The 16903-nt window shown below is 37.4% G+C and overlaps 1 protein-coding gene across 3 annotated transcripts in view; it reads right to left on the reverse strand.

The window, feature by feature from the left end:
• The window catches only part of LOC131434653 (elongation of very long chain fatty acids protein AAEL008004), a 180215-nt gene that overhangs the window by 136133 nt on the left and 27179 nt on the right, over window positions 1–16903 (reverse strand). For all 3 annotated transcript variants that reach the window (XM_058601623.1, XM_058601633.1, XM_058601607.1), the window contains exon 2: window positions 6427–6473. The gene's annotated coding sequence lies outside the window, so the exon portion shown is untranslated. The remainder of the gene's footprint in view (window positions 1–6426; window positions 6474–16903) is intronic.

The raw sequence follows: 16903 nt of genomic DNA on the forward strand, positions 1-16903 counted from the left end.
TAATCATGACAGGACTTTCAGCGTCTTTTGAAACCAAATCTTTCCTGGATACAATTACAAACGCATGTATGTGGCATCGTCATAAAAATGAAACCCATTTCCATCAGCTAGATCCGGGGGTTATCCTGTCTCCCAAAGCGTGATCAGCGTTCCGCGTTTCGATCAATCACGACCCTAATAGTGGATCACATTTTGCGTTTTATGACCGCGTGCTGTTTTCGCCGAACTGAACTCCTGGTATAGCTTTATAGCAAAGAAATGGCAAACTTATGCTAATCGAACGTCACTTTAAAAATAACCTTTTGAATCGATTCTGAGCGAGAGACATACCCAGTGCAGTCGTGCTCGTGGTCAAATACCTTGCCGCTACTTTTGGCTACTTTGCCCCTCGGTGCACGCATACCTTGAACGAATGGCATTAAAATAATATCGCAAAAAAAACAAAGTCGAGCCCCGTAATTTTTTGCTTCTGCGACCCTTCTGAGAGCCGCTAGGGCTTACAGCGGGGTGGCACCATGCCCTCCATTCATGTGTTCAAAATTGCAGTGGTAATCATATAATAAACAGTATACCTTCCCTCAACCCCCTCTCTCACTTCCATCACCAATCCGCGCTCCGCTGACGACCCTCAGAAGCCATCGGCGAAAAACAAGTGCATGTTCAACACTTCTCGTAGGTAATGAACTTGCCTGCATTTTCTTACAGCGAACCTCACGTCGGTTACCCCGCGAGCTTTCACGGGCACATCTCAGTAAGCCATCACCGGCGAAGAGCCTGCAGAGTAGTTTCCATGTGCAACAGATGACTACGAGTTTGAGAGGCATTCCACCGGCAAGGCAACATCGCAGCAATAGCCTTCTCGCGGTGAACGCGGAGTGAAATACCTGCCGCAGCCTACTAAGTTTATGATGAGTGTACGCTGTCATGTTCAGAAGCACCGGTTGTTGGTTTTGGAGAATCCTGCCACAGACAGACAGAGCGATTAGCGATTCCCTTTGTAGGTGATTTATGTGTCATTGAGGAAAGAAGAATTTGCCGAGCTCAAAGGGGGGGCTTCAGTTGTTGAGTATCAAGTTCACGAGTTCGCGTCGAACAACCAAGCGAGCCACCACCCATCAATGATTGGCATCTGACAGAACAACAACATCTGGGCCTCATGATGTTACCGACATTCTGGAGCTACTCGCAGAATACCGCCGGCACCTTGGCATCGATGCCATCGGGCGATGAAAGTTCTTCGCTTGTTTGAGGTTAAACTCATTTCTTGCCGACTACCGGACTGAATTGCACGGTTCGCTGGGTTATGTTTTTTTAGATATATAGAAAAAGCGTCTGCCTGTCTACTGCGTTACAGAGTTCTGTGTGCCATGTTCGTTCGAAAGTCAAGGTTGACTGAACAAGGGGGAAGCTCGGCCGATCGATGTTTTCGGTCTTTGATTGATTGATGGATTGGGGGTGCGGTTGATAGTGGAACTTTTCATAGATTCAATCAAAATAGTAAAATTGATTTATTAAAATCCAATTCCGCGACTAGGTTTTCAACGAAACTGGTTCTCACCAAGGTCTCCAAGTGGTCTTATTGAACCGTGAGGTGGCACTGTAGGCGCAACATAGACTGCTGTTGCATTGACGAATCGAAGACGAACGTAAAAACAAGTAATATCGTCTTGCGCACTCAGCACAAACTGGTTACCCATGCGATATCAAACCCCCAGATGACTTACAATCGTGCTCTTCAGCAGGCATAAAACCTCCTTATTTCGTGAAAACATCTACTTGAATGATCATTGTGATATTTTACTGAGAAATTGTACTGTACAACCGACTGGCTTTGTCGAGCTCTGTGAATCATTAAAGTTTGCTGCAATGCGGTTATTACGTGAATAACAACGGTTCCTTTTAGGCATTTTAAAGTTAGAAAAATTCAAGAGATGTGCAAAATTGAAATAGTCTAGATCACTGCAACAAGCTTCCGGTTCTATTTTTGTGACCAGTCGTTATAAATATGAGTTTAGCGAAGCACCTGTCTTTAATAATTACGCAAATGAATGAATAATTTGTTGCTAATCAGTGGGTAATTGGTAACGGTGGTTTTGAATTTGTTGTTAAATTTTTTTAAATTTTTGTCCAATTCTTCAATAACTTTATAAGAAGTTAACGAGACACTTCTCCTAAATAAGCTTGAAAAATGAAATGTATCTTAAAAGTCTATGCGAACCTCATTTTAGTAGTTTTCGAGCAGTTATACGTGCACTTTTCCAAGCAGTTTCTTACAGTTTTTTCCAGTAATTTTTTTCAAGGAGTTTTTTCGAGTTGTTTCTGTTTTAGAGCAGGTTTACGTGCAGTTTTTCGATCTGTTTTACTTGCAGTTTTTCGAGCAGTAACTGAGTAGTTTTTCGAGCAGTTTTTTATGCAGTTTCCAACAGTTTTGAAGCTGTTTTCAAAGTTATTTCAAGCCGTTTTTATGGTAATTTTTCGAGCAGTTTTACGTTACAATTTTACGAGTAGTGCAGCAGCTTTTCAAAAGGTTTACGTACAGTTTGTCGAGCAGTTATGTTTTACTGGCAGTTTATTGGAGCAATTTATCCGAAAAGTTTATGCGAGCAGCATTTTAGTAGTTTTTTAGCTGTTTACAGTTATTTCGAGCAGTTTTTCGTGCAATTTCTCGAGTAGTTTATTTTGCAGTAGTTTTTTTCGAATAATTTTACTTGCAGTTTTTCGAGCAGTTTTCGACTAGTTTTTTGTGCAGTTTCAAAGTAATTTCAAGCCGTTTTTGTGGTAATTTTTGGAGCAGTTTTACGTACAGTTTACAAGCATTTATTGGAGCAATTTATCCGAACAGTTTATGCTAATAACATTTCAGTAGTGTTTTCGAGTAGTTATACGTGCTGGAAAAGTTTTTTGAGTTTTTTTATATTATTTTCCAAGATGTTTTTTCGAGCAGTTTTCCGTTTTTTTTTAATTTACGTATATTTCGTTCAGTTTTTGTAGTACTTTGAGAAGCTACTGAGTAGTTTTTTGAGCAGGTTTTTATGCAGCAGTTAAGTTTTACAACCAGTTTTTTGGAGCAACTTATCCGAAAAGTTTATGCGAGCTGCATTTTAGTAGTGTTTTCGAGTAGTTACACGTTTACTTTTTCAAGCAGTTTTTTCCAATATTTTTTTCAAAGGAGTTTTTTCGAGCAGTTTTCCGAGTTTTTGTAATTTTTGAGCAGGTTCACATGCAGTTTTTCGATTAGTTTTACTTGTAGTTTTTTAACAGTAACTGAGTAGTTTTTCGAGCAGTTTTTATGCAGTTTCCAAGCAGTTTTTAAGCTTGTTTCCAAAGTTATTTCAAGCCGTTTTTATAGTAAATTTTTGAGCAGTTTTCGAGCAATTTTCGAGTTTTTTAGCAGTTTTTTTTCAAGCAGTTTTTTCGAGCAGTTTTTTTTGAGTTCTTGTTTTGAGCAGGTTTATGTGCAGTTTTACTATCAGTTTCTCGAGCGGTCCTTTCGAACAGTATCTGAGTAGTTTTTTAGTCGTTATTTAAAGCAGTTTTCAAGACGATTTTCGAGTAATTTTTTTTAGTTCTTTGCAGTTATTTCGGGCAGTTTTACGAGTAGTTTATTCTGCAATAGTTTTTCGATTAATTTTACTTGCAATTTAGTTTTTCGAGCAGTTCTTTCGAGGATTTCAAAACACTGTTAGTTGTGTAGTTTTTTGGGCAATTTTCAAGTGCATTTCAAGCAGTTTTTAATACACCGAAGTGTGACGTCGTGTTTTCTTACCAAGCTATGGAATATTTTGGATAGAACAATCTCAACTTTCACGCAGTCGATCCTGAATTCTATTCTCCGTACAACACATGAGGTTTAAGTGTTTTGTTACCCGAAGAACTAAGGTTAGAATCAGTAAAATTTGCAGACAGCAGTAGCCGTAGTTTTTGAAAATAGGGTATAATTCTGCTCAGACAAAACCATGCGTATCTTCGCGCACATTTAATCATTTTTTCATCGGGTTCCCAGTTTATTGAGTAAAAGGTTATTCAAGAAATCGTGTTGGTCATGGAATCTTTATACAATAGTATGGCTCTCTTCAATTTCTATTATCAGAAACATACTGAGGTAAAAATTTGTCCACGTACTTTGTACTTTTGTGCCAGCAGCTCCTCGTTGTGCAGTTGCATTTGTGTCCACTCCATACGATCGACACAGAGAGAGAGAGAGTGCGTTAACCTCGTATTGTCAATCGAAGGGTTAGAGCGAGACCGGTTCACTGAAAGAAAACTATCTCATCTTCGCTTAGCAACAACATTCGTCGTACAGTTGTCAACCAAGGTAGACAAAACGACGGACCTGGTCCGAGGCTCGTAGGCACCCACCTTTCCCAATATGCGAAAGCAATAAGAAAAAAAAATATTAAGAAAAAAACATCTGATTCGTCTCCAAACGAGAAAAGGGTCCAATTCGTGCAAGAATTTTTAATATACTTCTGGTTTCAAAATTGCGAGATTTGGCTCGAGCGAAAAGAAATCGCATCCAATTTGCATATAAATTAGCCAACTGGTCGGTAGACACGTTAGTTTGATCACGGATGATCGAGAAACAGGGAGAACGTGACGTGAAACAGGTTCCTTTTCTTCCAAATGATCCAACACAGATGGTAGAATTTTCCCAAGTGTCTCACGACGACGACAGCGACGGATGGTGAAATCTGGATTCTTGGTTGGTTCTTCAGAAGTGTTGATCCATCGGGAACGCTTCCGTCCGTAATCAGCCGAACAGGTTTAAGTTTTACGATCCTTAACGATGGATGACCGACCTGGTCGCAACCGGATTTTCGCGCCAGGTGCTACATGAATATTACGGCAGGCAAAAAAAAACATTCAATCGGTATTTTATGGTAGCTGGCTTCGGGGTTATTGCCAACGCCAAGTAGGTCACACGGTTCGATCACTCCGAGTGGGTGTGGATCGTACGGAACAAATTCTAACACTACTCAGAACAGGCTCTCTCTTGCCCTGAAAAAAAAACCCGCGACCGCTCATGCGATTGCGGCCAGCTCTTATCTTATCTCGTCAGATCTACGCCCGGCTATCTTCGGTTTGCGAATGGCAAAATGACGGATGGATTTGGATTGCGTGATCGTCGTATGTCGGAGTGTTCATAAAAGCTCACGACGATCGATCCGTCTCTGTCACAGTTTAGTAACCATAAATGCTTTGAAGTTGGACACAGCAACGTTGGCAAATTCGAAACCATTTAATTTTTGCTGTTTAAAATGAGTGTCACTATTTCTATTTCAACCCTTGAACGATCAAAATACTAGGTTCTGCGATAGAAATACTAGGTAGCCTACTGAACTCACTAATCACTGATCAAACTGCACCCGCTGAGTCGGCCTAAACCAGTTATGCACCGACCAGATATGCACCACAAACTACTTCACCTGGTTGTTCGGTCGAGGAAAACGACGGAAAAATATTTGATTTTAATCATTACTTCGTTTTAAATGCTGTTGATTTCAAACCTTCGAACTGCACACCGTTACAAAACATCAGGAATAGACAACGGTAGAGACCACCAAGCTGGAGAAGATTCTCAAGGTTCCAAATGATGCATCTAAGTCGCTTCAAATCAGTATCTCCCTAGTACAAATTTACCTGAGAATTGTTCTCAAAACTGGGCCGTGTTGCGAAAAAATCAGCTTACTACTCGTAAACAATGCAATACTCATTTAGGGTTTGAAGCAGGGAAACGTATTCTCTCAAATTTCGTCCCATAAATCTTGACCATTCGCTGCGAAGAGGTTCGGTAAGAAAACAGACGAAAGTTATTATTTTAAGGGTGATCGAAGCATCCGAAGTGCCGGACGCCGTTGAACACTCGGCTCGCTTGAAATGTTTTATGAGTTGAAGCAAGGCAACGTACTCTCTCAAGTATTGTTCATGTAATGGGAAGATTCGGCATTAAACGAAACCAACATTTCAGGGACACTCAAACAATCTAACACCAAATAAGTAGGAATGTTGTTAATACTTCACGAAGATATGGTGCGAAGATAACACTTCAAGACCGATAAAAATATCAAACATCAAACTGATCATTACCGATCAAAACATTTGCGTTCGTCTATGGTTTCTAGCAATTTGAAGCAAAACATTACACTATGATGTTGTATTCCATAAATTTGTGGTCTTGAAATTCGGAAGTTCCACATATAAACAAACGGAACCAACACGTTATGATCAAATCATAACTTGTTCTAGAGTTATGAAGCCAAGTAACGCACTCTTCCGAGCCTCCTTAGGTTTGGTTCATTCCAAGCAGTCTCAATATAGTTCAAACCGGGGCAACCATTCGATAATTCGGATTGTAAATAAACGAAATTTTCCAAACTTTTCTGAGAATTTTCGAAGCTACGCCGTTTTTTATACGAATAAACCTACCTCAAATCCAACGTAGTTTAGATAATCTTCGGAATCAAATGTTGATCCTGTAAAAAAAATACCAAATTAGAATAATTAGTACAACTGATAGAAACATTTTGATTATGAAACAGTAAAAAATATACACCTAACATGGACGACTCAGAAAAACGCTCACTTCGTAACATCTAATGGTAGATAAATGGTGAAATGCACCATTTCAAAATACTCAACGGAAAGTTGTTAACTCAAAATTATTATATATTTGTTTTAGTATTTTTTATGACATTTTATTGAAATTATTTCAATATTTTTTTTTCTACCAAATTGATTCAAAATAGACTCATAATTATTTAGAATTTAAGTCAAATTATGCCTTCAATATTTTTCAAAACTACCCAAAAATTGGTCAACTTTGAAAATTCTATGATAACCGATTCATAACTATTCAAAATTGCTCAAAAGTGATTCAAAATTATCTCGTTTTCAAGTTGTTCCAAAGCCGTGAAATATAGAATTTGCCCTGAATGAAATTTTTATTTAGTATTTTTCAAATCTTCGACTATTAAATATTGTTTAAAATGGGTCGCAGAATTATTTTATATTTATTTCAATACTTTTTCGGACTTGTCCCAAAATTCTATCACCCCAGTTTTTTTTGTGTATCAATTTTTTTTCAAAACTTTATTCAAATTATTATTGTCTTCAATCTTTTTCAAAATTACCTCAAAGTGGTTTCGAAATTGCATTAATTTTTTCACAAAATGGTCTAAAAACTATTGTAACATATTCAAATTGTCCCGAAATGTCTTAAATCTATGTCAAATTTGTTTCCGAATCGTCACGAAATGATTTCAAGTTCATCTCAAATATGTGTTGCAATAGTTTCAAATTAATTGCACAATTTGTTTCAAATTAGTTACCAGACTGTTAAAAATTGTATGCAATCCAGACTTGTCTCGAAGTTGTTTAAAAAAATACTCATAATTTTATCAAAAACTCAAGCTTACATGGTCTTCACTGTTTGAAAGCTATCTAGAAATCGGTTCAAAACCTACTTCACCTACTTAACAGAAGGACAACGACTTATCACTCTTTTCCGGAGTTGGTGAATCGAAACTGTACGAAACCAGTATCAAAATTGTTTCAAAACTGACACATAATTATTCAAAATTCAAGCCTAAATGGTCTTCAAACTTTCTGAAAATTATCTCAAAATCGTTTTCAGGTCGCTCAAAATTGTCTCACAGTTGTTTCAAAATCTACTTCACCTATTTAACGAAAGGATGATAACTCATAATTCTTCTTTGAATGTCACAGAGTTAGTGGATCGAAACCGTTCGAGACCTGTATCAAAATCTTTTCAAAACTGACTCATCCAAAATTGTCTTACAACTGTTTCAAAATCTACTTTACCTATTTAACGAAAGGGCGATGAGTCATTATTTTACTTCGGATGTCACGGAGCTGGTAAATTGAAACTGTACGAAACCTGCATCAAATATTTTTTTAAACTGACTCATAATTATACAAAATTCAAACCAAAATAGTTTTCAAACAGTCAGAAAATTTTCTCAAAATCGTTTTCAAGTTGCTCAAAATTGTCTCACTACTGTTTCAAAATCTACTTCTTCTACATAACGGAAGGACGATGACTCATCACTCTTCTTCGTATGTCACGTGGCTGTTTCAAAACTGACTCATAATTATTCAAAATTCAAGCCTAAATGGTCTTCAAACTCGTTTTCAAATTGTTCGAAACTGTCTCACACCTGTTTAAAAATCTAGTTCACCTACTCAACGGAAGGACGATAACTCATCACTCTTCTTCGGATATTGGTGAACCGAAACCTGTGTAATAATTGTTCAAAACTGACTCATAATCATTCGAAATTCAAACTAAAATGGTCTTCAAACTATCTCAAAATCATTTCAAAATCTACTTCACTTACTTAACGGAAGGACGACGACTCATCACTCTTTTTCGAGTGTCACGAAGTTGGTGAATTGAAACCGTCCGAAACCTGTATGGAATTGTTTTTTTTTTAAACTGGCTCATAATCAATCAAAATTCGAGCTAAAATGGTCTTCAAACTATCAAAAAAATATCTCAACATCGTTTCCAAATTGTTCTAAATTGCCTCATAACTGTTTCAAAATCTACTTCACCTACTCAACGGAAGGACGATCATCACTTTTCTTTGGAACCTGTATAAAAATTGTTCAAAACTGACACATAATTATTCAAAATTCAAGCTTAAATGGTCTTCAAACTGTCTGAAAACTATCTCAAAATCGTTTCAAAGCCTACTTCACCTACTTAACGGAAGGACGATGACTCATCACTCTTTTTCGAATGTGACGGAGTTGATGAATCGGAACCTTGCGAAACCTGTGCCAAAATTGTTTCAAAACTGACTCATAATCATTCGAAATTCGAGCTGAAATGGTCTTAAAACTATCTCAAAATTATCACAAAATCGTTTTCAAGTCGTTCACAACTGTTTCAAAATCTACTTAACCTACATAACAGAAGGACGATAACTCATCACTGTTCTTCGGATGTCACTGAGCTGTTTCAAAATTGACTCATAGTTATTCAAAATTCAAGCCTAAATGGTCTTCAAACTGTCCCAAAGTTATCTCAAAATCGTTCTCAAATTGTTCAAAATTGTATCACAACTGTTTCAAAATCTACTTCAAGCTAAAATGGTCTTCAAACTATCAAAATATATCTCAACATCGTTTCCAAATTGTTCAAAATTACCTCATAACTGTTACAAAATCTACCTCACCTACTTAACGGAAGGGCGATGAATCATCACTTTTCTCCGGATATCACGGAGCTGTTTCAAAACTGACTAATGATTATTCAAGAATCAAGCCTCAATGGTCTTAAAATTGTCTCAAAATAATCTCAAAATCGTTTAAAATTGCCTCACAACTGTTTCAAAATCTACTTCACCTATTTAACGCAAGTACGATGACTCACCATTCTACTTCGGATGTTGGTGAACCGAAACCTGTATCATATATGTATATCTAAAATTTTCTTAAAACTGTCAGAAAGCTATCTCAAAATCGTTTCAAAATCTACTTCATCTACTTAACGGAAGGACAATGACTCATCACTCTTTTTCGAATGTCACGAAGTTGGTGAATTGAAACCGTCCGAAACCTGTATCGAAATGGTTTTTAAAACTGACTCATAATTATTCAAAATTCAAGCTACAATGATCTTCAAACTGTCTGATAATTATCTCAAAATCTCTTTCAAGTTGCTCAAAATTGTCTCACAATTGTTTAAAAGCAAACAAAAAACATACAATATTGATCGTTCCAGAACTAACTTCTGAGGTTTTACGATGTACATCGTTTACATCCGCGAAAATAACATGGCCCCCTTTGAGCAGCCATATCTCAAGAACAGCTCGATATTTTTACATAAAATATAAACTGTAGCCGTCTCCAGTAAAGAATAATAACTACACAAAAAATTAAAGATTAGGCAACCCATAGCTTTTGTTTTAATTCTCGTTTAGAATAAAGGAAGGGAAACCCCGTTTATATAAGAAGGTCTCTTTAAAACAGGGAACAATAAAAAAAGCTTGTGAATAAAAACCAGAATCATGGAACCTCCGTCATAGCGCCTGAGTTTCCGTTTCTGAGACATCAGGAACTTGGATTCCAACAAGTGATTTAAAAGCAAAGTCTTTACTTCGCATCTGTTTAGCGAGGTGGCTTTAACGATTCAACATAAACTGCTAACGCCCTGATGAGTCGAAGACGAAACCTTAAAACAAAAGTATTTTTCGATCAAAACCAAAACAAATCTTATGCAAATGAACCCCAGCTGCATTCTGAAGGTAATTTCGCGGCCATTCGCCTCTTCGCAAGTGAACGGTGAAATAGCAAATAATAAACAACAAAATCACTAAGATCATGTTTCGTGTGTTCCCTCCACTCTCGAGAGCATCGTGTGCATAATTACTAGGCTAGGCGAAATATACAATTACCATTCGAGCGGCCAAAGGCCTTCGGTCAACTAGAGAAGACTAATGCTTGGAAGCAATTGTCCGACCCTCTCGGCCTCCTCCCCATCGGTAGATAACTGGGTTGTTGGGTTGCGTAACGACGGCCAGGGATGTGTAGACTTGACTTACAGAGCAGAACAGGTTGTCCTCGATCGGAATTTTCCGTAAGGTCACACCGATAAGTAGCTAGCGCTATCGCCGGCCACAGTCGGGGGGAGGGTGCACATCCAATGAGTCAGCTGAAATGCGGTGTCCGCGTCTAGATGTCATGCGATACGACGAGCTGCAAACTTGCTCTCGATTTTTCGATCAGTTAATAAATGGTCGAAACAAGTTTCTCGGGTCCACAACACACTCACACACACACAGAGGGACACAGCGTTTGTCGTTTAGACCTAGACCTGTGCCTGAGGATTGGCATTCTGCGTGGTGTGGCGCCGATTGCTTCTATTACTGCAAAGCAATTAGGCCTTGTTTTGATTGGTCTGTCGATGATCTGTTTCTGCTTTCGAACGTGACTATTTTCCGCGTTCCGCGGAAACTGCCACAGAATAACAATCTGAATCATTTGTCCACTAATTTGCATCTCATCTTGGAGGGAACGATCAACCGAGCGTCTCCGCCGAAATTGTACCTTCTCTCCTTCATATCCCACCCACCCCACCAACCGAACCTTCCGAAAACTATCGGTGGTGACCCACTTTTTTTTGGTTTTGATCGCCACTAAAACTACGATCGAAGCATTCTGATTTCACCACCGACACGTCGAATTGACCAACGAACTCACGTTGGTGATACTTTTATTTTTTTTTGTGCTAACCAAAACCAACAACAAAACGAAGAAAACCGAAAAGACTACAAAAACAGCAAACACCTAATCCGATGCAATGACACTTGGCCCATTAAAAAGTTGCAATTATCGGTCGAACGCGATCGGAATGCTTGAAACGGTACCGAGGCACCACCACAACCACTACCACCTCTCACATGCCGGTGTGTGTGCGCAATTTGCGAAGGGAAATATGTAAGTACTAAGACGGCGGCGGCGGCGTCGCTGTCAAACGGCGGTCGATTGTCGCAGATATAAAACAAAGTGCATAACAATGCATGACCAACCACGGTTGGTGGTTTGTTTGTTATAGCTTCCAGTCATCGGCTTCACTAGAGATCGTATTTCGCACCGATCAACAGAATGCCGGCATAGTAGGCTACACTACAGGGTGATGAGTTTATATTTTGTACTTGTCGTCATGACTCTCAACATAGAGTGAAAAAATACATTGCCCATACTCGGTTGTGTTCAAATAATCACGTCAAATATTTCAAAATTGTCTCAATACTGTTCAGAAATAGTTTCAAAATTTTTTGAAATTATCTTTAAACAATTCCATAATATTCTCAAATTCGTCGTAAAGGTACACAAAATTGACCTAAAAATGTTCGCAATTTTTCCAAAATTGCCCTCAATTGTCTAAAATTCGTTTCAAATTATGATCCTCATTGTTTAAAAACTGTTTCAAATATATTTCCAAAACCATCTGAATTTCCTTAAATCGTCTTCCAATATTCCTAAAATTCAATTTAATTTGTTAAAAATTTTGACCCTAAAATGCATCAACATTGATTGAAATTGATTCTTGGAACTGCTTATGCGCTGACAAGTCGAAGACGAAACATAACCAAATTTACAAATTCGGTTAGCCATAAGTACAAACATGGGTTAATCCCTATAGAAACTACAACCTGAATCGACCAGCTAAATCGAAACTAGTTTAAGTTCGGCACGTCAATAAGGATGTATTTAAAAAAAATAGTTGCTACTCTGGTGTATTTAAAAATGTTAGTACTTAATAAAGGTTTGAGCTTTACTTCTGCTTAGCGGTTTATGTTGAACTGCTAGATGGCATAATAGTCCCGCTTAAACTGTTATGCACTAACGAATCGCAGACGAAACACACCGAGAAGAGAAAAACACCGTAAAATTCAGTTTGTTGCAATGACTGAGAGGAAACATATATTGGAGAAGCCAGATGAATGAAAAACTTAACAGCAAAGATGATTTTTTTTGAAAAAGATACGCTCAGAGACCGGACCCGAACCATTCCGTGCATACGCGCCACCCTGAACCATGTGATAGACACAGCTCTAAAACAAAGTTAGGCATGATAGAACGTAAATCGAACATGGTCTACATCCTCGCCGTCTTCCGACCGGTACCATACATCCAAACATCTTCTCTGTTCATCAAAAAAATTGTTTCAACATTTTCTCTAAGCTGCTTTTCCTCACCATTGTTATCAAGTTGTTTCAAAATTTTCCTCAAGTTTTTTCAAAATGTTTTAACGGGGACGGGTATAGCATTAAAACGTCTATAATTGAAACAAAAAAAAATTTTTTTCAAATTGTCCAAAGCAATTTCACAACTGTTTCGATGTAGGTTCTAAACATTTTATAGATTATTTCAAAATTATCTCAGAATTGTTACAAAACTTTCTTCAAATGGTCTCGACATTTTATCAAAACTGATTTATTTTTTTCCCCAAAATTTTCTTAGAATCTACCAAATCTATTTTACAACCGTTCCAAAACTGTCGCAAAATTCAATGGAAATGGACTCAAGTTTTACCGAGTTCGACTCTAGAAATGAACAAAAATCATATCAAAACTGTTCTAAAATGGTCTTAAAAATTTTTATTTTTATCTGAAATTTTTTTTCAGTAATTTGCTCTAGAAATGGATCAAAATTAATTGGAATATTTCCATTTTTTTCTGAAATCTACTCTTAAAATTGACTTGAACTATATCAAAACTGTTCCAAAGTTGTCTAAAAATTTAATAGAAACTGTTTCAATTTTCCCCCCCGAAATTACATGGACAAAAACTATATCAACATCGTTTTGAGAATTGTCTCAATTTTGTTTCCGAAATTTACTCTGGAAATGAATCAAAACTTTCTCAAAACTGTTTCAAAATTATGGTTTAATTTAATTAAAACTGTCTCATTACTTTTTTAGTAAATTGTAGGTGATACGAAGCGTTACATGCGTTATTTTTGTTGTTAAATTATAAGCGTCAAGAAGCGTTACTTTTTAATAAGTTAGAAGTGTTACATGCGTTACTTTTCAGTACACTATAGTTGTTATGAAGTGTTACATGCGTTATTTTTTGTAAGTTGTAGATGTTACGAAGCGTTACTTTTTAGTAAGTAAGGAGCGTTACATGCGTTAGTTTTTTGCAAGTTAGAGGTGTTACGAAGCGTTACATGCGTTACATTTTGTAATTTATAGGTGTTACAAAGCGTTGCATGAGTTACTTTTTTTAAGTTATAGGCGTTACGAAGCGTTACTTTTTGTGAGTTTTAGGCATTACGAAACGTTGCATTTTTGTTATAATTGTTACGAAGTTCTCCACGCGTTACTTTTTTGTAAGTTATAGGTGTTACGAGGCGTTTCATACGTTACTTTTTTGTAAGTTATAAGTGTTACGAAACGTTACATAAAAGCAAAGTCTTGGCATTACATTCCTTTTGTGGAATTTGGCCTTTCTGTTGCAACAGACTTGCAACGTTACATGCATTGCTTTTTTAGTAGATCATAGGTGTTACGATGCGTTACATGCATTACTTTTTTGTAATTCATCGGTGTTACGAAGCGTTACATTTGGTAAGTTATAGATGTTACGAAGCGTTACATGCGTTACTTTCTGTGAGTTTTACGTGTTACGAAACGTTACATTTTTGTTATAGTTGTGACTTGCACGCGTTTCTTTTTTGTAAATTATTGGTGTTACGAAGCGTTACATGACTGTAAGTGTATTACGATTGCAGATGTTACGAAGCGTTATATGCATTACTTTCATGTCAATTATAGGTGTTATTGCGCGTGCTTTATTTCTTGCCAATTAAACGTGTTACAATGCGTTACACGCGATTTTTTTATAAATATAATTACAAATGTTGGATTTTGATCAATTGGAAGTCAATTTAAAGTTTAAAGTCTTGAAAATATTTCAAATTAATTGCAAAATTGAAATAGTTGAAAAAATCCAGCATTGCGACAAAACTATTCAGATTCTTTCTAAGAATCGTCTTCGAACTATTTAAATGGTCGAACTGGTTTTGAAATTGTTTCAAAATTAAATTGAAACTGTTTCGAAACGGTTTACGAAGTTGCCTCATGGTGTAACCCAGTTATTTCGGAACGATTTTAAAGTTGTCTTAGAAAACTTGTTTCATTCCACCTTGAGATGCGTCGATCATCAATATTACTAACGGATTTTCAAAAAAACTTTATTGAATCTGGAATAAATGCAAGAAAATTTATTGGGGCATAAAATATTTCAATTTGTTAACAGTGTGTTGAACCAAATTTAGAAGATTTTTTTCGATAACTTCGATGTACAAGCGCCACCTGACGGCTCAACCTAAACCGTGAGGCAGACATAAAGGTAATGCTACTTGCGAAGGATTTTTGCTATTGAAACGGAGTGCGATGTCTACACTGACGTCTCGGACGAAACAAGTTTCTACTTGCTAATCGTAAAATCAAAGGATTTTTTTTTCGTTTTTTTTTGCAATGTCGCTCTTAAACGACGATTAAGCGATAGTTTAAGCCATCATCACCTTGTAACTCTGGAACCGAATTTCGGATCCGGATAAAATTCACGAGTTTTGTATATGTCCAAATACATTTCATTTTAACTTTTTTTTTATTCAAGTTTTATTGTTACTTTTTGTTACATTGCTGTGTGGTTTACAATTACTATTTGACGGTACATTTTTGCATCTTTCTTATAGACATTTTTTGTTTTGTTCACATTTTCGCATTGCCTAATTGGTAATTTCCAGCTTTCACTGCATGGTTTGTATTTGAATTTAAGTTTATGCAAATCGGCTCTCAGTCATCTCTGAGTTAATGTCCATTTCTTCATATTTTGTAACACTTCTCTGTTGTTCCGGATTCACAAGTCAGAGTCGTAAACTTTCATTTGACTCTAAGTTCATGGAAAACGACTCAGCCATCTCTGAGAAATCGGAGTGGGCTTCGTTTAAAATTATTGGACCACTATTTCCGTTACTAATGAGATTATTTGGACATTTGTCAACAAGATCTGAAGATAAATTTATTGACTTTGAGCAACCATATCTCAGGAACAATTCGATATTTTTACATAAAATTTACACAGTAGCAGTCTCTAATAAACAATAATAACTACACTAGATTAGGCAATCCATAGTATTTTTAATCCACAATCGAAATGAAGAAACGAATTTCCCCGTTTACATGGGAACCTCCTTTTACGCAAAGACAGAAACTGTTGATGCTCGAATCAAGTAACAGAGGTCACAAGCGACTTCCTTGAGGTGCACCGGATATCATTTCGAATATGACGAGTCATTTCTAGCGAAAGCTGATCATTTATAGCATGAAAGTATTCTAAGTTATTAAAGCTGCATGTTTTTTTTTTTGGGTTTGGTGTGAGGACACCAGAAGTTGTTCAGAGTTATGTGAGTGCTACATGAATTGCATAAATTGAAAACGCTGTTATGACGTGTTTTATCAAAAAATACCTTTCTTAATCTAACCTTCCAAACCATAAGCAAGAACATTCGGTTTTTCAAAATCACGATGATTTGCATTCTCGCTTCTTCTTCGGCGACCGATGTCGCAACAGTGGCAGCAGAGCCTCTGTTCGTGCAAGTTGTCCCGGCACCAGAAAATGATTTCCAGAACAGGTGAGTGAGTCACCAGGCAGCCTTACAGTGGGATGACCTTACCGATGACGAGACACACGAAATTGGGCACTTGTAAAACCAGCGCATGACTTGCCTTCCCAAATCGCTAAATCGTCACGCCAAATTCCCCGGGTGCCGTAGCTTCTCGCGGGGCGGTGGAATGTTTTCGAAGACGATGCCATCATCTGTTTCTGGTTTAACAACTTCGATTTGGGGTTTCTATGTTCAGTTCACACCACCAACCAAAGCCGCAAGCGTCGATCTGTATGCTTTGGGGTGAAGGTCGTGTCGACTGTCGACAGGCCGTCAACCACCAACCGGTCCAAAACTGACTTATGTCTACCAAAACAGACAACCTAATATATCGAGCTCTAAGCCTGCTGCGTTGTTCAACTTCAAATGCCACAACAGCAGAGGAGCTGTTTGTTATGCCATCCGACCACCACAAACAGCAAACGGGGGCTGGCTTACTAACTTGGTCACGCAAGATTTTTTTTGTCAATAACAGCGATTGATTTACAGACACACAAACAAACGTCAGTCTACTGATATCTAAACAGAGTATTTCTGGCAACAAGGTTGCAAGTGCTGATCAGGCTAACGGTCAATTTTAGTTGCATTCCAATGGGATCAAGAACTGCATTCGTCAGACTTCAATTTCTGATACAATGATCCTTTCTTCAGCAGAAACGATCTACCGAAACCTGCCACATTCCACTTTCGTCTCGTT

This window comes from Malaya genurostris, chromosome 1 (genome assembly GCF_030247185.1).
Source record: "Malaya genurostris strain Urasoe2022 chromosome 1, Malgen_1.1, whole genome shotgun sequence".
In the NCBI taxonomy this organism is placed as follows: Eukaryota; Metazoa; Arthropoda; class Insecta; order Diptera; family Culicidae; genus Malaya; species Malaya genurostris.